The sequence below is a fragment of the Urocitellus parryii genome, chromosome X (genome assembly GCF_045843805.1).
Source record: "Urocitellus parryii isolate mUroPar1 chromosome X, mUroPar1.hap1, whole genome shotgun sequence".
Taxonomy (NCBI): Eukaryota; Metazoa; Chordata; class Mammalia; order Rodentia; family Sciuridae; genus Urocitellus; species Urocitellus parryii.
The window spans coordinates 1,152,072-1,172,365 of NC_135547.1; the positions used below are offsets into that span (position 1 = coordinate 1,152,072).

General features: G+C 48.0%; 1 pseudogene; it reads right to left on the minus strand.

Moving 5' to 3' along the window:
• Positions 1 to 12,976: 12,976 nt before the first annotated feature.
• On the minus strand, positions 12,977 to 13,919 carry LOC144250827 (olfactory receptor 1N2-like; annotated as a pseudogene).
• Between the last annotated feature and the right edge of the window lie 6,375 nt (positions 13,920 to 20,294).

The following is a 20,294-nucleotide window of genomic DNA, read 5'->3' on the forward strand; positions in this document are numbered from 1 at the left end:
ACATATATACATGCTGGAGATAGAACCCAGGGCAATTTACCACTGAGCTACAACCCCGGTCCATTTTACCAATTTTTAAAATTTTGAGACAGGGTCTCACTAACATTCTGATACTGCCCTCAAACTTGTCCTCCTGCCTCAGCCTCTCGAGTTGCAAGGATTACCGGTATGTGCCACCATGCCCAGCTACACGTTCTTTTTTTTTTCTGGCACAGCAATACCATCTGCATTTTCGTTGGCAAGAGACATTGCTGCATCGCTTATTGATGACGTCGTTTCTTTTTTTTTTCCACAAATGTAAAAATCATGAATATAGCAGAATAAGGAATTGCCATTCTCCTTATATTGTTGCAAGAAATACTGGGAATAAATTGGGAAGACGATAAACGGCAACTGGAGTGCAGGCAAAGTTTCTGCTGCCTTAGAAATACCTTTATTTGTGTTAAATAAAAGCTTCAAGTATTTGTTGAAGTAGGACAATCATTTGTATCCAACCGATGTAAGAATAACACATCTCTGTTAATGACTCTAGTGATGAAACATAAAACATGCAGTCTCTAACATTACTGCAGTTTCTGAGAACAACTGAGTCATTTTCGCACTCTTCATGGGGCAACAAAATTAAATTGGTTTACTAATTGTCCACAGTCATACAATAAGACCTCTGAAGGTGGTCTGGACCATATTTACCTCAGAGCCCACGATGATGGCTTGCTGTTGTCTTCCTCACACCCTTGATCGTCCTTCCTTCCTGCCTTTCTTCCTTTCCCCTCTTTTCTCTGTTCCTTTCTTTCCTTCTTCATTCTTTGTGTTTGGTTGTAGAACTGTTATGTATTGATTAAAATACAATGCAAGGATTTTCTGGGTGACATCCCTGAACATGGAATAGTAGAGAACTCCAGGGCTCAAGTTCTCCACCAAAGCAAGTAATGAGCAGGCAAAAACTGTCAGTATCAACTTTTACAGAGGGCTGGAATCTAGACAACGATGTATAATCACCAGGGAAAGACTTGGAGGGGAAAGAAGGTGGTTCTGGTGATGTAGCTCGGTGGTAGTGGGATTGCCTAGCATGTGCCGTGGCTCTGGGTTCCATCCCCAGCACCAAAAAGGAAGAAAAAAAAGAAAAGAAAAGAAAATGGAAGAAAGAAGGTGCTGGCTGGCAGCTAAGGGAAACCTGCCCCATCTTTCATTACCCACCTAGCATCCCCAACACCCAGATCAGCAGTGGCGTGAGGAATGCAGCCAGCATACCTGACCAATGTAAGCAGTCCCAACAGCAGGAATGTGGACTTTCTTCCCAAAGGATTGTGGTTTCTGTTTCGACCTGTTGGATAGTTGGCTGCCTGAAGGGACAGCAAGAGGGAAGTCATCTGCTTTGCCTGGTTCTTGGAGCTCCCCAGGCCAGGAACCAGGAGATGGCTTGACTACAAAGAGGCATGAGGGAACATCGAGGGTGATGAAAACGTTCTGTAACTCAATTGTGGTGGTGGTGGAAACCAACCATATGTACCTGTTAAAATTCATAGAACAGCACGCTGGAAAGAGGTGAAATTTATGGTCTGTAAGTTGTGCCTCAATAAACCTTTTGACAAAAAAAAAAAAAATACAACTAAACGGAACAAAAGGAGTACGATGGTAAAGGGATACCTGTGAAGCAGGACTGGGATTCCAGCTCAGGGCAAAGGGATGTCCCAGGACATCACCTGTGCATTCAGTGCACCTAGAAAGAACCAGCCCAACAGAGAATGGAGGACAAGAGAGATGGTTTAAAATGCTAACCCTTACAGGACTACAGAAACTAAGCCAAAGGGAGAGACAAAGCAGTTTTCTACTTTGGGGGTGGAAAGTCCCTGAGAAATGGATAGAATCTACTAGAACCACAATGAGAGAGTGAAGGGAAGCAGAGTGGATAGTGTAGTGAAAGAGATCATTCTCACCCGTTCATCAATACTTAATGTCTGTAAGGCATGCAGTGGGGTGAGGGAGAGAGGGATGGAGGAAGAGAAGGAGGGTTGATGGCCAGGGCCCAGCAGATACCCAGAGTTCGGGACATGAAAGTCTGAGCCACAGAGTCTAGACAGGTGGAGCTTTCCAGGGCAGAGGACCAGAGCGAAGGGAACTGCAGAGGGAGAGAACCCTACATCCCCAGTGTGTCCCATTCGAGTATTCAGCAGACCACAGGGGAGCACAAGCAGGTGAGGAAACTACCTGAGGCCTGGGAAAGGCTCTGCCCCTCAAGAGGATGCAAGTAACTGCACAGCACTCAGGGAGGAAAGAGATCAGCAGCTTTCCCCACCCACCAGGTGGGGAAGGTCACATTGACAGGGAGGCATCAGGCAGGGCACTCATGAGGGCCGTGCCCTGTCAGCACAGAAATATGTCTCCTACACTGAGCTGCCCTGGTCTCATGTCCTTCATCCTCAAAGCAAGACCCAGAAGGATCAAACCTTTTCCAAGTCACTCTAACAGCATCCCAGCACACAGCTCAGGGCTCTGTCTAGGAATACAGAAATACCCAGCGGTCCAGGAAGAAGGTGGAACGGGATACAAAGCAGCAGGAAAATGCAACTCATAGAGAGGAGAGAAACCAATGAATGAAAGGCATCCAGATTAGAAAGGAAGGTAAAGAAAAAACAAAAAACCTTGCCTTCGTTTGCACTCATGATCATCTATGCATGAAACCTGAGACCATTTACAAAAGAGCTACTTAATTAGTGAGCTTGGCGTGTTTGCAGGATGCAATATGTTTTAGAGACAGCTACTATAAGGACAGATGCAAATTAAATATAAGAGGTTTTGGGGGCCGGGGGGGGGGGGCCTAGGGACACAGCTCAGTTGGTACAGTGCTTGCTTTGCATGCACAGGGCCCTGGGTTTGATCCCCAGCACCACAAAAGTAAAATAAAATAACAGGTTTAATTCTCACTGTTGGAGAGACTCCTTCCTCCTCCCCCTTTGTTAAAGCATTGACTTAGGAGAACTTGTAAGTTCTTTCTCCATCTCTGAAAAGGATGTAAATACCTTTTCAAAGGTACAAAAGAAAGAGCCTCTTGCCAGCTTTATGACCCAGGAAGTGTGTTCAAGGACCTAGGAACCGTCTGGTCTCTATGAAAAGTAAACAGCTGGGATGATATTTCCCCCACTTCCCAGTTCCCGTGAGAGAAAGGGAGCGTGGGGTGGGGGGAGAGGAAATACTAGAAGTCTTACTTCAGTGGGCTCCTTGCTCCAAGTGTGAAAACGAGATCCTGTCATAAGAATGTGAGAAGTTTACTTATTTTTCCCTTGGATAAAGACAGTTATATTAGTCTGCTCAGGCAGCCATAACAAAGTTCTACAGACCAGTGGGCTGAAACAACAGAAATTTATTTTCTCACAATTGTGAAGTCCATGATGAAGGTGATGGTAAATTCAGTTTCTGGCAAGGGCTCTCCTCCTGGCTTGTAGTTGGCCACCTTCTGGCTATGTGCTCACTTGGTCTTTCTCCAGCATATGTGCCCTAAATGGGCACCAGAGCCCTCGCCTTTACTTAGAAGGCCATGTTGGATCAGAGCCCCACGCTTGGGACCTCGTTTAACCTTAATTACTCCCCTAGAGGCCCCATTTCCACATACAGCCACACTGGTGATTGGTTAGGACTTCAACACATGAATCTGGGGGAACGCACAGTCAGTCCCTAACAGCAATAAACTAATACATACGGTCGCCCTGAATGCCAAGTTAATTTAGTATGTACTGTGTGTGAGAGATGGCACGGGCAAGTCATCCTTCCCCATGACTAGTTATTGTCCACCCCCCACTCCACCGGGCAAGGATGGAATGAGTTAGATCTGCTTGGCTACATGAGAGGGTGATGCCTTTCTGCCCCTTTGCAGTCTCAATGGATTGGCTTTAATGTGCATCACATTCTGGTGCACTGCTTATTCAATAATGAAATCATTTTCTACCTTTGTGTGGATGGTCTCTGCCTGGGCTGGCAGACAATTTTCTTTCTAATTGTATTTTCCCAATGCTACAGCCCTCTCACCCTGAAAACACTCAACTCATTGCCCTGACACTTTTTTTCTTTGCCGATCTGAAACAGGCATAGTAAGGCATTAAATTTTTGTTCTAGTGTTTCTAGTCTGCTTGCTCTTGTGGTGCAAACTAAGTAATTAAAAAAAAAAAAAATCCTAGAAGAACTAGATCCAGCAGTGACAAGAGATGTGAGGAAGCCACCATTCTGGTGGAAGGGCACAATTCCTGGAGGTCAGAACAATTTTGTATGAACACATTCCAGAACCTGAAATAAGTAGAAAAGTAAATGAAAGTAATGCATTGTCATGTAATCCTTGTTATACAACCCACCATTCACTCAGGGGCATGTGTACAGGAATCCCTAGCAATTCTCATTCAAGATGGGGTGAGGAGGGCTGGGGCTGTGTCTCAAGCGGTAGCGCGCTCGCCTGGCATGCGCGGGGAGCTGGGTTCCATCCTCAGCACCACATAAAAATAAAATCAAGATGTTGTGTCCGCCGAGAACTAAAAAATAAATATTGAAAAATTCTCTCTCTCTCTCTTAAAAAAAAAAAAAGATGAGGTGAGGAGATCAAGCACAATTTAAATGCTCAATGATCACATTGCTGTGTATTTTTTTTTTTTTTGCATTAACATGGTTTGGAAGAGTTTTTAAAAACTTGGAGGTTAAATGGAAAAAAACTAATATTAAACTTGCAAGCAAAAGAGTTCATGTTTCTGTGGCTGCTATCCATTTCGTGTATAACTACGACTTTAAAGTACAAATACGCCAGGTGCGGTGGCACAAGCCTGTAATCCCAGCAAGCTGGGAGGCTGAGGCAGGAAGATTGCAAGTTGGAGACGAATGTCAGCAACTTGGCGAGACCCTGTCTCCAAACAAAAGAAAAACAGGGCTGTGGATGTTGCTCCTTGTTTGAGCGCCACTGGGTTCTATTCTCAGTCCCCCCAACCCCCAAAATAGAGTAAGGACAAATATATTTCCAACTCCTGACGGTATAGTTGATGCCCAATCGACTTCCACCTTCCGTTTCTAAAGCATCTTCGATTATCTTATGATATTTGACTATCTGAATCTCAGAATTGCTCCCCCAAGGCAAGGACAAGGGTGAGAAAAGCCGGACAAGCAATAGGTGAAAAGACACTCAAGCCCACAACAGTAGTTCAGTTTTATTTCCAGCATTAACAAACATTTATGCACCCTAGCGCCAGTCCAGAGAAACAAACCGCTCCCCCATCCCCACCGATACACGGGTCACTACCGCAGGAATCAGTGCCCTAGGGCTGGAAGAGAACTCAGGGTGAGAACTCAGCCTCCTTTTCCTGGTTGAGGCTTCAGGAAATACGGGGGCACAAAGCGCTGCATGGCCTGCACCACCATGGAAAGCTGGTTGAGCAAGGAGGCGACGGATATCTGCAGGAGGCTGGAGTTTTCAGCAGTCAATCGGCTAAAAGTAAGGGGAAAAGAAAATCACAACCAAGATGCCAACTCCTCTCCCTTGGTCCCCGCCCCGCCCCGCCCCGCCGGGCCATGCAGCTAATCCTTCAGTATCTCACCTAGAGCGCCCCCTGCACTGCGGCCCTCCTCTGACCAACCCTTGGGTGTCTCCAGGCGTCTCAGAGTGCCCCCTCAGGGCGAGACGGGTCAGCCACCTGCTGCCACCTGCTCCCGCTCAGCCAGGCCCCTTGTGAACTTACATAACCAGGTCACTGCCGATCACGGTGAATTCCCTGTGAACTGCCCCTCCGAGGGCCTCGATGCCCGGGGCCAGGTACCTGCGGGCAATCTCCGCATCCATGAAGGACAGGAAAGGCACTGTGAGGCCGCTGGTGGAGAACCAGTTAAGGCAACTTGGAGACGCGGGCCACCCACGACCCCTTCCGTCGACTGCAGCCCACGGCATAGCCCCCATCCGTCAGGCTGGTCCCCTAAGTCCGCTTCCTCTAGCCGCCTCGGTTCCTCACTCGTCCTTCGGCCCGGAGGGTGTTCCTCCCCGCCAGACCCCCAAACCACTCTCTGCCCATCCCAGGCCACTCCCAGCCTGGCCCTCAGCCTTGCCTCGACCCTTGGGAAGGATACAATTCCAGCTGTTGGTTTCCCACACCCTCTGCAGAAGCTTCTGCACCCCGCCCTGAACCGAGCAGCGCCCCGTCGACCTGGGGCGCTTCCCCGGCAGCAGCACCCTCTGTTCCTCCGCCTTCCCACATCCTGGGGTTTCCAGAGCGCCCAGGGCCACTGGACCCACTGGCACTGCCCTCTGCCCCATCACGACACCCGCCATCGCCACCATCTGGGGCCTGCATGGCTGCTCCACGTGCCCCCTCAGAGCACACCTCACACACAACCTCCACTTCACGCTGTGCTGAAGGAATGAGGTGCCCACACGAAGTCCCACCCCTTCCCCACACGAAGTCCCACCCCTTCCCCCACAATGCACCCCGTGAGGCCCACTGCGCCTGCGCCCGAAGGCCCCCATGTGCTGAGGCACCAGCCGTGTGGTGGGTTTCGGACCAAACCTGCCCTGCTGCCCCTGGGCCCTTGGGCGGCCCCGTCGGCCCGCTCCCTCACAAGGCCCCGCCCCTTGACTGTAGGCACCTCAGGCCCTCCCAGAGGACCGGCGCATGCAGGCCCCTAATGAGGCTGCCTGTGACCGCCTCAGTTCCCGCCATTTTAAGGGGTCGCGAGGCTCTACTTTGGCCAGTGTGGACAACCACTCATATTACCGCCTGCTCTGAATTCCCCCGTCCTGGGCGTGAGGCCTACACTGCTGAGGGCACCCACCCCCAGTCTCGAGTGAGAGCCTGGAGCGCCTGTGGACCATACAGAGAACTGGGGGAAGCAGGGTCTGGGGTGGAACTTGGGTCTCTCCTCAGCGGCGGCAACGACAGAGCAGGCACAGGCAGCCACGCTGGGGACAGGACCTAGGACCTGTTAGACACCCTTGGCTCTCGGGCTGAGAGGACAGTGTCTGGGCAAGACTGATCGTGCCAGGAGAAGCTGCTGGTGGCCACTTCTCCCAGGCCAGAGGGCCAGCCTGAGGACATCAGTCCGGGTGATGCAGATGTGGCGAGCCATTGCAAGTTCATCGCCCTCAGGGAGGACTAATGACCATGGTCATGTTACAGCCCTTTCAGTGTGGAGGTAGCATTTCTCCATCAGTCTGTCAATGCCACGCGCCTTCGTAACAGATACAATAGATGAATACAATCTCCAGAGCAAAAAACGACACTACAGTGTAGTAAAATGACATTTTTATAGCTTTAAGAAAATGTAGCATATGTAACTAACATCTGAGAGATGCCCACAGTTAACAGCCTCCTCCCCCCAAATGGGGCATTATAACAACCAGCCCTCAGGAGCCCAGAGGAGCTAAGCCACGGCACACCAGTGTCCTACTCCCACCTCTCTACATGGCCCTTTCATTAACTGCTTCTCGGCTGCGTATGTTAGATTAGAATGTGCCGTCTGTTCCCTGCTGTGCTCTGCATACTGCTGCAAGGGTAGATGCAGGCATCCGGCAGCTACATGAGGACGTCTGCGTGTATCAGTCGGCATGCATCTGCAGGTAACATAAGCCTCACTGGCCAGCTTTTGCACAAGGACTTTAACGCAGAGATCCAGTTGCTGACGAAATAATTTGAGGAGCCAGAACCATGGCATGTAGGCCAAGACTCTGGCAATAATTCCCAAAATACTACAGAATGACCTGCCTGGGGAGCCAGAACCCATACCACAAGAGGATGGTAGCGAGATCAGGAGCCTGCTGACCCTACCATTGCTTCTGGGAACACCCCCCCCCCCATCATCCAAGTACTGTATCAGGAAGGTTCCCCTCTCTCTAACTGCGAGTCCCACAGCCACTCTGCACCTGCTACATCTGAACAGCACGTAAGAAACGAGGCCTTAGATCCCATCCTGAGTTAGTAAACGTCTAGCGATGGGCCCTTGTGAGGTAGGGAGGAGCCCTGATTTCTGGCGCTTGCCGGAAACCATGTCCTGCATGCACTCCCAGCTTGGCCGACTTCAAGCTACCAATAGGAGCTCACTGGGGGCACAGGTGACAAGAGATGGTCCCCATGGGCTGCCTGTCACCAGCAGATAGGGGCTGGCTCCGACACACCACTGCTGGCACCAGCCTTACCCCACAGTAGGAATCTCTGCTAACACTGCCGTGGAAGTGGGAATCCTTGCGCGTTGCAGAGAGAGAAGAGGTAGCACCGTAGGGGTCAGCTAGGGATTTTTATGAACCATTTCCACAGAGCTCTTAAAGCAGAGGGTCCTGGAGGTCCTTATTTTCAGAGTCTTGTTGGAGTATAAGCTCGAGGTGTCAGCCGGAGTGCATCGTGTGTGGTTGTCATGGGCATGGGAAGCCATGCTGCACTGAAAGTCCATGGGACTGGAAATTGAAGGTTCGTCACTCTGGCGGTTTTCCTGGGCAAGCCTCGTGAGCAGTGAGCAGTGATGAGGTCGGGGTGCCACCATGTTCAGTCTCAGCAGGGAGTGGGAAGTGGGAGGTGTTCCTCCTTTTGTGGGTCTTAGGTGAGGGGGTCACGACTGGCAAGGTTGATAAGCTACCACGTCTGGTGTTCCTGATGATTTGGGGTGTCCACGTATCCAGGTGCACCTTGATTCAGTTTGGTAACTTGCCACGTATAGGTTGTTTATCAGTTTGTGCCTCATGGTTGCGCTGGGCAGATGGTGGTGGTTTACTTGTACGAGCAAGGGCCAGACTCATTCTGCCTTATACTCAAAATGGAGTAGCTCATGGCACACCACTGCTTTAAAAAATGGAGCAACTCAGGTTTAGACACAGAAAACGGAGCAACTCAGGTTTAGACACAGCCTGAAAACGGCTGTTCTATACATTGTGGAGTCACTGTGAGCGGGGCATAGCCTGCTCTCCACACAGCTTAAGCTCCAAATGGCTCACTCAAGCCCTATGTAGACTGCAAAAGGATCCTCTCGAGGTCCAGAACCTCAGCTGGTGCCGATAAAATCCTTGGTGTGCACCCTGGTGGGACTACCAACAATGACCCATCAACCATTTCCAGTGACCTCATTTTCCTCACCTATGAAGCAAGTTTTAAGTAGCCACACAGTTGCAACAGGAACGAAAAGGGCAACTGCCCTGGGATTTAATATCTCCAGGCAGCTGAAGGACCTTTCTTGTGGTTCCAAGTACAGGTCCGGCAAGTTGGGAGAGTGTGTCAGTCCTGAGCCCTTTCCTTGTCACCGTGGTTCACTTTATGCTTTGACTGTATCCCTTGTTGTTCTAAAACTCACAATTTTTCTTTAACTCTTCCCAATCTTGTCCTCCATGACCTGGTCCTCCGTGACCTGGTCCTCCGTGACCTGGTCCTCTGTGACTGGGTCCTCCGTGACCTCCTCCTCCATGACCTTCTCCCTGATCCTCTCCTCCCTAACGTCTGCTTTCTAATCTCAGGGAAACTGAATTCCTCTGAATCACCTCTTTAAAAACTCCCTGCCCCCCCACCCCACCCCCGCCCTTGGGCAGAATCACGGTCTCTGAGAGAGGAGTCAGTCCCTGAGTTTCTCTGTTGCTGGCAAAGCAATCAAACTTGTTTTTCCTTTTTGTCAAAACAGTGCCCCATTATTGGGTTGGCATAGGGATCAAGGTCCCAGCTTTTGGCAACAATACCTCCCGGGAGGGAAAAGGCTAGACTCCACACACTCGCTGCTCCAGAATTATCTGGCGTTAAATTGGGAGGAAAATTGGTTTTATTCAGAACAGGCTCTGAAGGAAGCTGGAAGAAGCCTGTTTGTTTCAAAGTTTGCAAAGGTGCGGGACCAAAGGTCTTTGAAAGTGGAGTTGAGGAAGAGAAGGACTTTGTGAAGGCAGGTAAGGGAGGGAGGGTCTTGATGACAGGGGAGAGCCAGGTCATTATGTTCTGAGGCAAGGTGTGGGTGGAAGCCCTTGGTAAGCTCGGCACTCCTGAAGGAAAGGGAGGGAGCAAAGAATTCTCTGAGCAGTGAATGGGGTGTGGTAACTTCATGAGCCAAGAGGGAAGAGATGGTGAGAAGAGATGGGGGAGGGAAGGTCTTTGTGAGGGAAGGTGAGGGAAGTCAGTATTTTTCAAGAGGAGGGGAGGGATGTTAGTGCTTTGCTAGAGGCAATGCGGTCTGAGAGAAGGCCTTTCTGAGGGCAGTTGGTGGAATGAAGGATTTAGTGAGGTGAAGTGAGGGGTGGAAGGACACTTTGAGGGGAGGTAAGGGATATCACTGCTTTGTGGCTGGAATGGAGGAGGGAAATCTTTTGTGAGGAGAGCAGTGACAGGGAAGGCTTTTGTCAGGGGAGGTGGTTCAGGGAAGAGATGTTTGAAGGAAGCTCAGGAGGAAGCCTAGGAGATGGGGAGGGAAGGGAAAGAAGGACTCTGCAACCATAGGAATTTGGGGAGAAAGGGAGAGTTGTTGAGTCTCAGAGGAAGTCACCCAAGAACCATGAAAACGCAGGAAACACCCATGAACCACTGAAAGGCAAAAAGCACTGGTGAACAGTTGCAACTCCTGAGGGACACAAAGGGTAGGGAAAACTAGTTGGGAACTGCAGAACTCTAGCCTGGCACCACCACCTCTAGTCCAGCCCCTACAAACTGTCGTCCTCTAAATGTTAACACACCACACCAACAGGCAGCTCACTTTCCCTCTGGGGATGGTCTGCATCCAAATATTCCTTGCTTTACCCCCAAGGCATCTCTCTCTTGAGATTGCCCCCATCCTCCCCTGAACATGTACCTACTTTTCTAAATAAGCCTCTCTCTATGCCTCTGTCGGCCACAGGCTGAAATTCTTTTCCATCAGGTATGCCAAGAACCCCACTGGTCCTGCGTCAAGTCTCCCCTTCTCTCCGGGAACTCCTCAGACCCTTCTTTGGGGACATCTCTCCTCCTGTGACAGGAGGATCTGTTGGGGATATAGAGGCAAGGCAGCCATTAGTGTCAGAAGGCAAGACCTTTGTGAGAGGAAGTGAGTGACACAAGGTCTCAGCAAAGGGAAGCGAGGGGTATTAGTGCCTTATGAAGGGAGACGAGTTTGTGAAGGCTTCACAGAGGAGTCGTGATGGAGGGAAATTATCATGGTGCCCGGTGAAGGCAGATGAGACAGGGAAGACCTTAGCAAGGGAGGGAAAGCTTTTGTGAGCTGGCAGAGGTAACCAAAAGACAAGCTTGTTTCCTGGTCAACCGGTACGGGGCGGGGGGGACAAGCCAAAAAAATGACTTTTGATGCACTACAGTCCCCTCAGGGATGGCTGTCAAACCCAGCTGTGACAGGAAACCATCCTCCTGACGGACAGAGTTTTAGGTGTTGCACCTGCTCATATACCGTGTATGGAAAGAGAAGTGTCTGGAACTTAGAATACACCGTAACTCAGGAGCAGGGGTAAACGGCCTGGCTTTTGGGCCAAGAACCTGGAAATTTAGGCTCTGCAGGTCAAGGAGCTCTGGTTCACAGAGGGGCACACTTCCAACATGGTGCACAGGAAGCGTCTCACTGAGCATGAAGTGCCCACGGCCATCTGCTCCCTGTGGATACCACATGCCTAGACACCAGCAGGCAAGGAAAGGAGTCGTGATGCCGTTGTGAGATGCAGACTGTCATACAATATTGGCTACAGGGAATGGCCTTGTCCTAGATCCCCTGGTGTCAATCTGGGAAATTGATCTGTTTCTACAGAACTGCTCATTTCATCTGCATTCAAGGTAGTTTTGCAATTTCAACATTTAGTTTCCGTCCCTTCTCTCCTGCGTGATTGTATCTGCTTTTTGTTAAATCAACTGATCCTAATCAGACACCCATTTCATTGTGCCCAGAGATGCACTGGGCCAGCAACTCCCACAGGGCCCAGCAGGCACTCGTGGCCTCTGCTCTGGGACATCTGCAGGATCAGCCGAGACATCTGAAGCAGGTGGAAGCCAAATCATCCGAGAGTCCTTCCCTCACAGGTCTTCTGTCTGTGTGCGGGAGACTCCAAGGCAGGCCCTGTGCACCAGAGATGCCCTCAAGACCTCTCCACCGTGGCAGCAGCCCCAGGGCAACCCAGCTTCTTACAGGCAGCTCAGTGCTCCCAGAGCCCTGTTCCAGGGAACAATCGAGAAGCTTCACTGCTATCATGTCAAGCAGCATCGACCCCGCTGTCCTCCAGCAGTGGAAGCAGTACCAGACCCGCTCACATTCAAGGGGGCAGGGTAGGGGAGGGACACAGACCCCATGTCTCAAAAGGAGGCTGTCAAGGCCAAGGTGTAGAACACATGAGATGGACCCTCATCCTGTCCATCCCTGGAAAGACACTCGGCCACACAGTTATCATTATCATATGTACGTGTTTAGAGGGGCGTGAATGTCATTTCATCTAGGACTGTCCTTTGCAAAGTCAACAAGCCCGGGGTGTGGCTTGGACACGAGGAAGACAGCCATGTTCAGCCCAAGAGTACAGAAAGGGCACCTGTACTTTCCTCCACTTGGCTCACAAGCCTAGTGTTTGGGCCATGAGGTCAGAGCCCATACGTCTATTGCTGCCCAGGGACAAGAGCACCTCATTGTGCCTGTTGTTCTTGAGAAGTGAAAGGAAGCCCTTGGGCTCCATCCAAACAGTTCCTACCCCTGGGGGCTGCAGAAGGGGAACCCTTCTCTGAGCCTCCGTTTGCCTGCCTCTGGGGACCACACAGGGCCTAAGTCGGTACATATACAAATTCAAGGGACAGGCAGGACTCCAGACGGGTGGTGAGGGACATGGGACATACAGAATGCCCGGGAATTACGTCCCCAGGGCCAGGAACACCAAAGTCAATCTGGGAGTGCTGGTTCACTGAGCAGATGAAGGTGGAAGACAGCGGAAATGTGGGACACAGCCAGACGCTTGGGAGATGGGTCTTGAGAGAGGGAAAGTCCCCTCCCAGGGAAGGGGAGGAAAAGACAAGGCATCCTGGCTCAGAAGCAGAAGTTGGTGTCACCAAAACCAGACATTGCTCCAACTGAAGAGGCCCCTCAGGGCCCCCTTCATGTCCTTATTCCTTAGGCTGTATATGAAGGGGTTGAGCATGGGAGCCACCACTGCATATAGGACTGTGGCCACGGAATCCTCAACCGTGTAAGACGAGGAAGGCCGCAGATAAATCCCAAACAGGGTCCCATAGAACAAGGACACCTCCGCAAGGTGAGAACTACAAGTGGAAAAAGCTTTCATCTTGCTCTGAGAAGAATGCAGTCTTAGGATGGCTGAGAAAATGAGCATGTAGGAAAGAGAAATCAGGAGGAAGGGGGTCACAAAAAGAAGACTCCCCAGGGTATAAACAACCAACTCATTGACATGGATATCTGAGCAGGAGAGCTTTAGCAATGCATAGAGTTCACAGAAAATGTGTTGAATTCTGACACTTGCACAGAATGACAGTGTATCCATAAGCAGGGTGTGGACCAAGGGATAGATGTTTGTGACAATCAGAGCCACAGACAAGGAGGTGACACAGAATTTGGGGCTCATGGTTGCGGCATAGTGAAGAGGGTGACATATGGCTACGAATCGGTCATAGGCCATCATCGCCAAGAGGACATTGTCCAGTTCTAGAAATAAAATCAGAAAATACATCTGAGTGAGGCACCCAACATAAGGGATGGACTGGCTCTGAGTCTGGATGTTTAGCAGCATCTTTAGTACAGTGACAGAGGTGAAGCAGACGTCCACACAGGATAGACTGGCTATAAAGAAGTACATGGGCGGGCGTGTGGAGGGTGGGGGTAGAGCCGATAGTCAGGATGATGAGGAGGTTCCCCACCACCGCGACCAGGTGCATGGATAGGAACAGGCTGAAGAGGAGGGGTTGATGTCCAGGCACCTCTGACAGTCCCAGGAGGAGGAATTCTGAGACGATGGTTACATTACTTCTCACCATGGCTTCCAGTTTCTACAAATTCACATTGGAAATACATCCATCAACACGACCAGAGGCAGTTTGGGAAAGCACGCACGACACCCATGTCACTGATGGAAATCATACTTTGTGATGCTTATGGAAGGATCTCCAGCCTGGGGTAGTCAGGACAAGAGAGTATGGGGACCCTACAGGCCACCAAGTGTCTTGAGGGTGCTGCTGAGGGCTGAGGTTCTCCGTGGGACTGACCTTAGTCAACCCCCCTCCTGCTTCCTGGGGAGGAAAGATCCAGGCAGAGAACTGAAGTTGGGGGGTTTTTTGGAGGGGGGGGGAATGGGTAGAGGCAACTGTGTAAGACTTGTCTCAGTGGGAACTCTCAGAAAGGACCAAGGTTGACCTCCATGAACCATTTTGCTTGTCCATGTAGAGGTGTGAGAGATGACTATTATGTTAAAATTGTGTGTGTGTGTGTGTGTGTGTGTGTCTGTGTGTGTGCATGTGTGTGAGAGACAGAGAGAGAAAGTGTGTGCTCAAACACAGGCACATTATATACTTGAAGAAGATATTCATCAAAATGTTAACAGGGGTTATCTCTGGGATGTGATTGTAACTTGCATCTTTCTTTTTTTATATTTATATTTTTAGTTGTAGTTGGACACACTACCTTTATTTTATTTATTTATATGTGGTGCTGAGGATCGAACCCAGGGCCTTGCACGTGCTAGGTGAGTGCTTTTACCGCTGAGCCACAACCCCAGCCCCTTCCTCTTTCTTAATACAATAAACATGTATCGGTTTTCCCACTGTGCTGTATTGATGCCAACAAGTCTTCCAAGAGGATTCTGTGAAGGGCAACTCTCACACAAAAGCACAATTAGGGGCTCATACGCAAACAGTGTCATACAAAAGGGTGTATCATGAAGCCCACTGGATTTGAGAATACTCCCTTCCCCATTCTGAACGTTTCTGAACAGCGAGCTTTCTGGCCTAGCCACTTTCTTCCCCAAGTGGGATCCTGTGCCGCCCAGTGACAATAAGCATTTGTGTCCTACGAATGGAGAAATGGCACACTGGAAGCATCTCCACATAGTAGTTGTCCCAGGAGTTGTATCACAGCAGTTTCTGGGGCTACATGCTGAGGCAGCAATGGCATGGGAAAGGCCTGGGGTTCCATCCAGAGAGTCAGTAACCAGAGGCAACCCAGGAATATCAGTTTAGGGAGAATAGTAGAAGATTTAACAAAAAGAAATACACAGCACCACGAGTGGCATATGACTGGCTCAAAGAGACTTTCCCAGTGAATTTAAGAAATGCAGCCTATGCTGTTGACAAAAACTGCCATCTGAGCAGAAAAAAAAAAAAAGGCTCTGATGCTGCAAGGAGAAGCACTGCAGGAGGAGAAAGCTCCGGGGCACTTCCCAGCAGATGGCAGTGAAAGCAGGGGAGTCCAGTTCGAGAGCACCTAAGTGTTTAAACTGTTTGTTTGGGACATTGGAAATCCCTGAAGTTCCCCCCCACCCCCACCCCCCGCGCCTCTGCTTTCTGTGCATTTGATGTGCTCTGGGTGTGTGTGCACCCGCTGGCGCATGCATACCCACGATCCAACAGCCACCTATGCCTCACTTGTCACTGGATTGGTGGACACCGGAGCCTTAAGTCTGGGCTAGGAAAAGAGACTGTGACATGGAAGGGAGGGAAGCTCCAGGAGGCAGTGGGAGGTGCCGCTGCCTGTCAGCAATGCAGGAAGGCGGAGGGTGCTTTCTTTTGAAATTGGTGTCTGAACTCTGTGACAAGGTGGAAGGTTGGCAAAGAGTGGAAGTGGGATGGGTCTGGGTCTGGGTCTGGTGGAAGCTGCTGCCCAGGGCAGGCTGTGGGGGCGTACACCCCTCCCCCATGCTCAGAGGTGTTTGGAGGATCTACTACTGAGACCTGGGCCCTTCTCCCCACACCCCTTGCAGCACATGGACTGAGGCTCTGAGAACAATGGGGGTGTTGCCACCTGCATGGCTCCATGGGCCACCTGAGGAGGAAGATTGTATTGTAAGTATTCCATTATTATTATTTAATTTTATTTTTATCTTTAAAAATTTATTCTAATTAGTATTACTTAATTTATCCACTTATTCTATATTATTTCTCACCCACTTTTCTTACTTGTCAGTGGAGTTCATAGGTCCTTATTGATAAGTTATCTCTTATTTTTTTGAGACACAGTGTGCCCTTAATTGACCAATGCCACAGTTCCACTGGTGACTACTCTCTCCAAGTTGTGCTGCTGACCAAACCTAACACTTGATCCCACTGGTTGTTTGTTTTGATGCAGAGAATCATCTCCAGCACAGGGCACATTGTAGAGAGACAAATTCCTACTAAAAAGACCCTCATATAACAGACGAAGAGGAATCCACTCCAACAGATTCACAAGCAGTACAGAATCACACAAGGAACCATGATGCCTGAAAAAGTTCACATCTCCCCCAAAACTGAATCCACTGATACTGAGGTGGATGAAATGCAAAGAATACAAAACTTGGTCGTTCAAATGATCAATGCATTGAAAGAAGAACTAAGGAAGGAACAGAGGGAGACAATATGGGATATGAAAGATACGTCAATAGCGAGAGACAGATTCTGAAAGAGAACCAAGAGGAAATCTTGGAAATGAAAGGCACGATTAGGTCAAGTGAAAACTCAGTTGAAAGTCTCCCCAACAGATTAGATCCAGGACAGGACAGAATTTCGGAGCACAAGGACAAAGTGGGCAGACATGAATATTCACATGCTCTTAAAGGAAAAATGAGAAACTATGATCAGAATACGAAAAAATCTGGAACGAAATTAAGAGTCCTGACTTAAGGTTCGCAGGTTTTGAGGAAGAAGCAGAGACACAGGCCAATGGCACTGATAACCTAGACAGTGAAACAATAGCAGTAAAATTTGAAAACCTTGGGAATGAGATGGACATCCAGGTACCGGAGACACTTAGAACCTCAAATAGACAAGACCCAAAAAGAACCTTGCCACAACACATTATAGTTAAGATTCTGAAAATCCAGAACAAAGGGAAATAATTGTTTTTAAAGCTGCAAGAGAAATTCCAGGTCACCGATAAAGGAAAATGAATCACAAAAACAGCAATTTCTCAGAAGGAAGCATTGAGGCCAGAAAAGCTCAGAAGAATGTGTTTCAAGCCCCCAAAGAAAATAACCACCAACCTGGATGGGCAGACCCAGCAAAGCTATCCTTCCTTCAGGAAAATAAAGGGATACAAATAGGAAAAGCAGAAGTCAAATTAGCTGTGTGATGAAGACATGATCCTATTTTTAGAAGGCCCCAAAACACCACCAGAAGACTTCTAGAACCAGCAAGCAGATTCAGAAAACTATCAGGATATAAGAGCAATATTCATAAATCAATTACTTTCCTATACTCCAGTAATAAAGGTGCTGAGAAAGAAATCAGGAAAATGGTCCCATTCACAACAGCCTTTAAAGAAAACTCGGCATTTAACCTAACAAAAGAGGCAAAGGACCTCGACAATAAAAATTGTAGAACACCGAAGAAAAAAATTTGAAGAGGAGCTCGGAAGATGGAAAGACTTCCCATGTTCATGGATAGGCAGAATTAATATTGTTAAAAAGGCCATACTGGGCTGGGGTTGTGGCTCAGAGGTAAAGCGTTCACCTAGCATGCATGGCATGAGGCACTGGGTCCAATCCTCAACACCATATTAAATAAATAAATAAATAAATAAAAGATTGTGTCAACCAATAACCTTTTTAAAAAAAAAAATGGCCATACTACCAAAAGTAATGCATAGAGTCAATGCAATCCCCGTGAAAATTCCAATGACAGGGCTGGGTTTGTAGCCCAGTGGTACAGCGCTTGCCTAGTGTGTGAGAGGCACTGGGTTCAATTCCCAGCACTGCCTAAAAATCAATAAAATAAAGGTTTAAAAAAAAGAAATGCATTTTTAAAAAAATACCAATGACAGGGGCTGGGGTTGTGGCTCAGTGATAAAGTGCTTGCCTAGCCTGTGCGAGGCCCTGGGCTCAATCCTCAGCACCAAATATAAATAAATAAAATAAAGGTATTGTGTCCAACTACAACTAAAGAGTAAATATTTAAAAAAAAAATACCAATGACATTCTTTACAGATCTAAAAAAAAAAAATCATCTCTAAAATTCATTTGGAAGAATAAAAGACCCAGAATAGCCATAAAAGCCATGCTGGAGGTATCACGATAACTGACTCAAATCATACTACAGAGCTGTAGTGACAAAACCAGCATGGTACTGGCATCAAAACAGACACAAAGGCCAATGGAATACAATAGAAGGCACAAAGACAAACTCACAAAACTATAGTCTCCTTGACAAAGGTACCAAAAACATACCTGGGAAAAAAAAGACAGCCTTTTTAATACATGGTGCTACCACATGTAGAAGAATGAAAATAGGTCCTCATGCCTCACTTGCACAAAAGTCAACTCAAAATGGATCAAAGACCTAGGAATTAGACCAGAAACTTGGTGACTTCTGGAAGAAAACATAAGAGCAACCCTCTAACATATAGGGATGGGCAACAACTTCCTCAACAGGACCCGTAAAGCTCACACAATAATGTCAAGAGTTAAGAAATGTGATGACATCAAATTAAAAAGGTTCCACACAGGAAAGGAAATAATTAAGAGCATGGAGAAAGAACCCACAGAATGGCAGAAAATCTTTGCCGGCTATTCCCTCCCACAGGGGGTTATTATCCAGAATATATAAAGAACTCAAAAAAAAAAAAACTTAACACCAAAAAATAAAGCCCTCTAATAATAATTCACTCAATAAATGGTCAAATGTACTAAACAGATATTTCTCAAAATAAGAAACACAAAGGGACATCAAGTATGTGAGAAAACGTCTGACATCCCTAGAACCAGGGAAATGCAAATCAAAACTACACTGAGATTTCATCTCACTCCAGTCAGAATAGCAACCATCAAGAACAGAAAGAAATAATGAATTCTGGCAAGGATGTGTGGACAAAGGAACACTGGTAAACTGTTGGGGGTGGGGGTTGTACATTAGCAAGTCCACTACAGAAATTGGTATGGAACATTCCTGAAAACCATATGAACCAGCTATCCCACTTCTTGGTATTTATTCGAAAAATCTAAATTCGGTGTACTGTAATGATCCCTGCACACCAATGTTTATGGCAGTAGTCGAGTTATGGAACCAGTCTCGGTGTCCATCAACACAAGAATGGACAAAGAAAATGCGATGTAGAACCCAATGGTGTTTTATTCAACCACAAAGAACATAATGTGAAGGAAAATGGATGGAACTGGAGAACATCATGTGAAGCGAAATAAGCCACACTCAGAAAGTCAAAGGTCAAATGTTTTTCTCTCACATGGGGAAGCTAGAGAGAAAAAAGGGGGGAAAGAGGGCCCTTGAGAAAGCGGAAGAGAGGCCTTTAGGGTAGAGGAAGGGCGTTGGGGGAGAGAGGAGCACAGGGCAATGGGGAGATGCTGTGGAGTGAAATTGATCAGATTGTGTTATATGCATGTATGTACATGCCGCAGCAAAACCCACTTTCGGCATAGTTAACATGCACCGATTCGGAAAAAAAGAAGTCATGTCCCGATGTCTTTGTCTCATCTTCTCGGGTCCAGGCCATGGAATCTGCAAAGGCGACATGTCTACGTGGTATGATTGCACCCAATGGACATAGCTATGCTTATAAATCTGAAATTCAGATGAAGTAGTAAAGAGAGTAAAAATTGATTTTAAAATGTTGATTCAAAAAGGGATAGATGATGGACAGACAACTCTCCATGGAAGAGACCGAAAAGCTCTCGTGGCTCTCCCCATAACGATGAACTACATGCTGTTGACCCAGGTGCTTTTAACGAATAAATTATTTTAATTCATCAGATGGTCAACTCCCTAACCCCATATCAAATACTAACAGTCTACTGGGAAAGGAATAACATCTACCTTGTTCACTGCTCAATAATCCCCACGGCCTCCAGACAGCATAGCATTGAAGCTAAAACCAGGCAACCTCAGTGTACACACAAAGGAATAGTGAGACACGAATCTTGAATATGAGCAAAGTGTAGTGAAAGGTTAATGAATTAAGTGGGAATAAAATTGTGGTGGATATTATGACTCCTATTAATGAGATTGAGTAAAACAATTGGTGGAAAGAGAAATACTGGATCATGAACTGAATGGATGCTAAAGTGAAACTTGTTAAATTTGGTGTTCCCTCTTGATTTTTGAAGCCCTTAGTGAAACTGCAACTGAAGGCTTGTCTCAAAGCACCAGAGCCTGGATGTCCCTTCCCCTGAATAAGCTGCCCCACCCAGACGTCTCCCTCATACCCCAACCCTT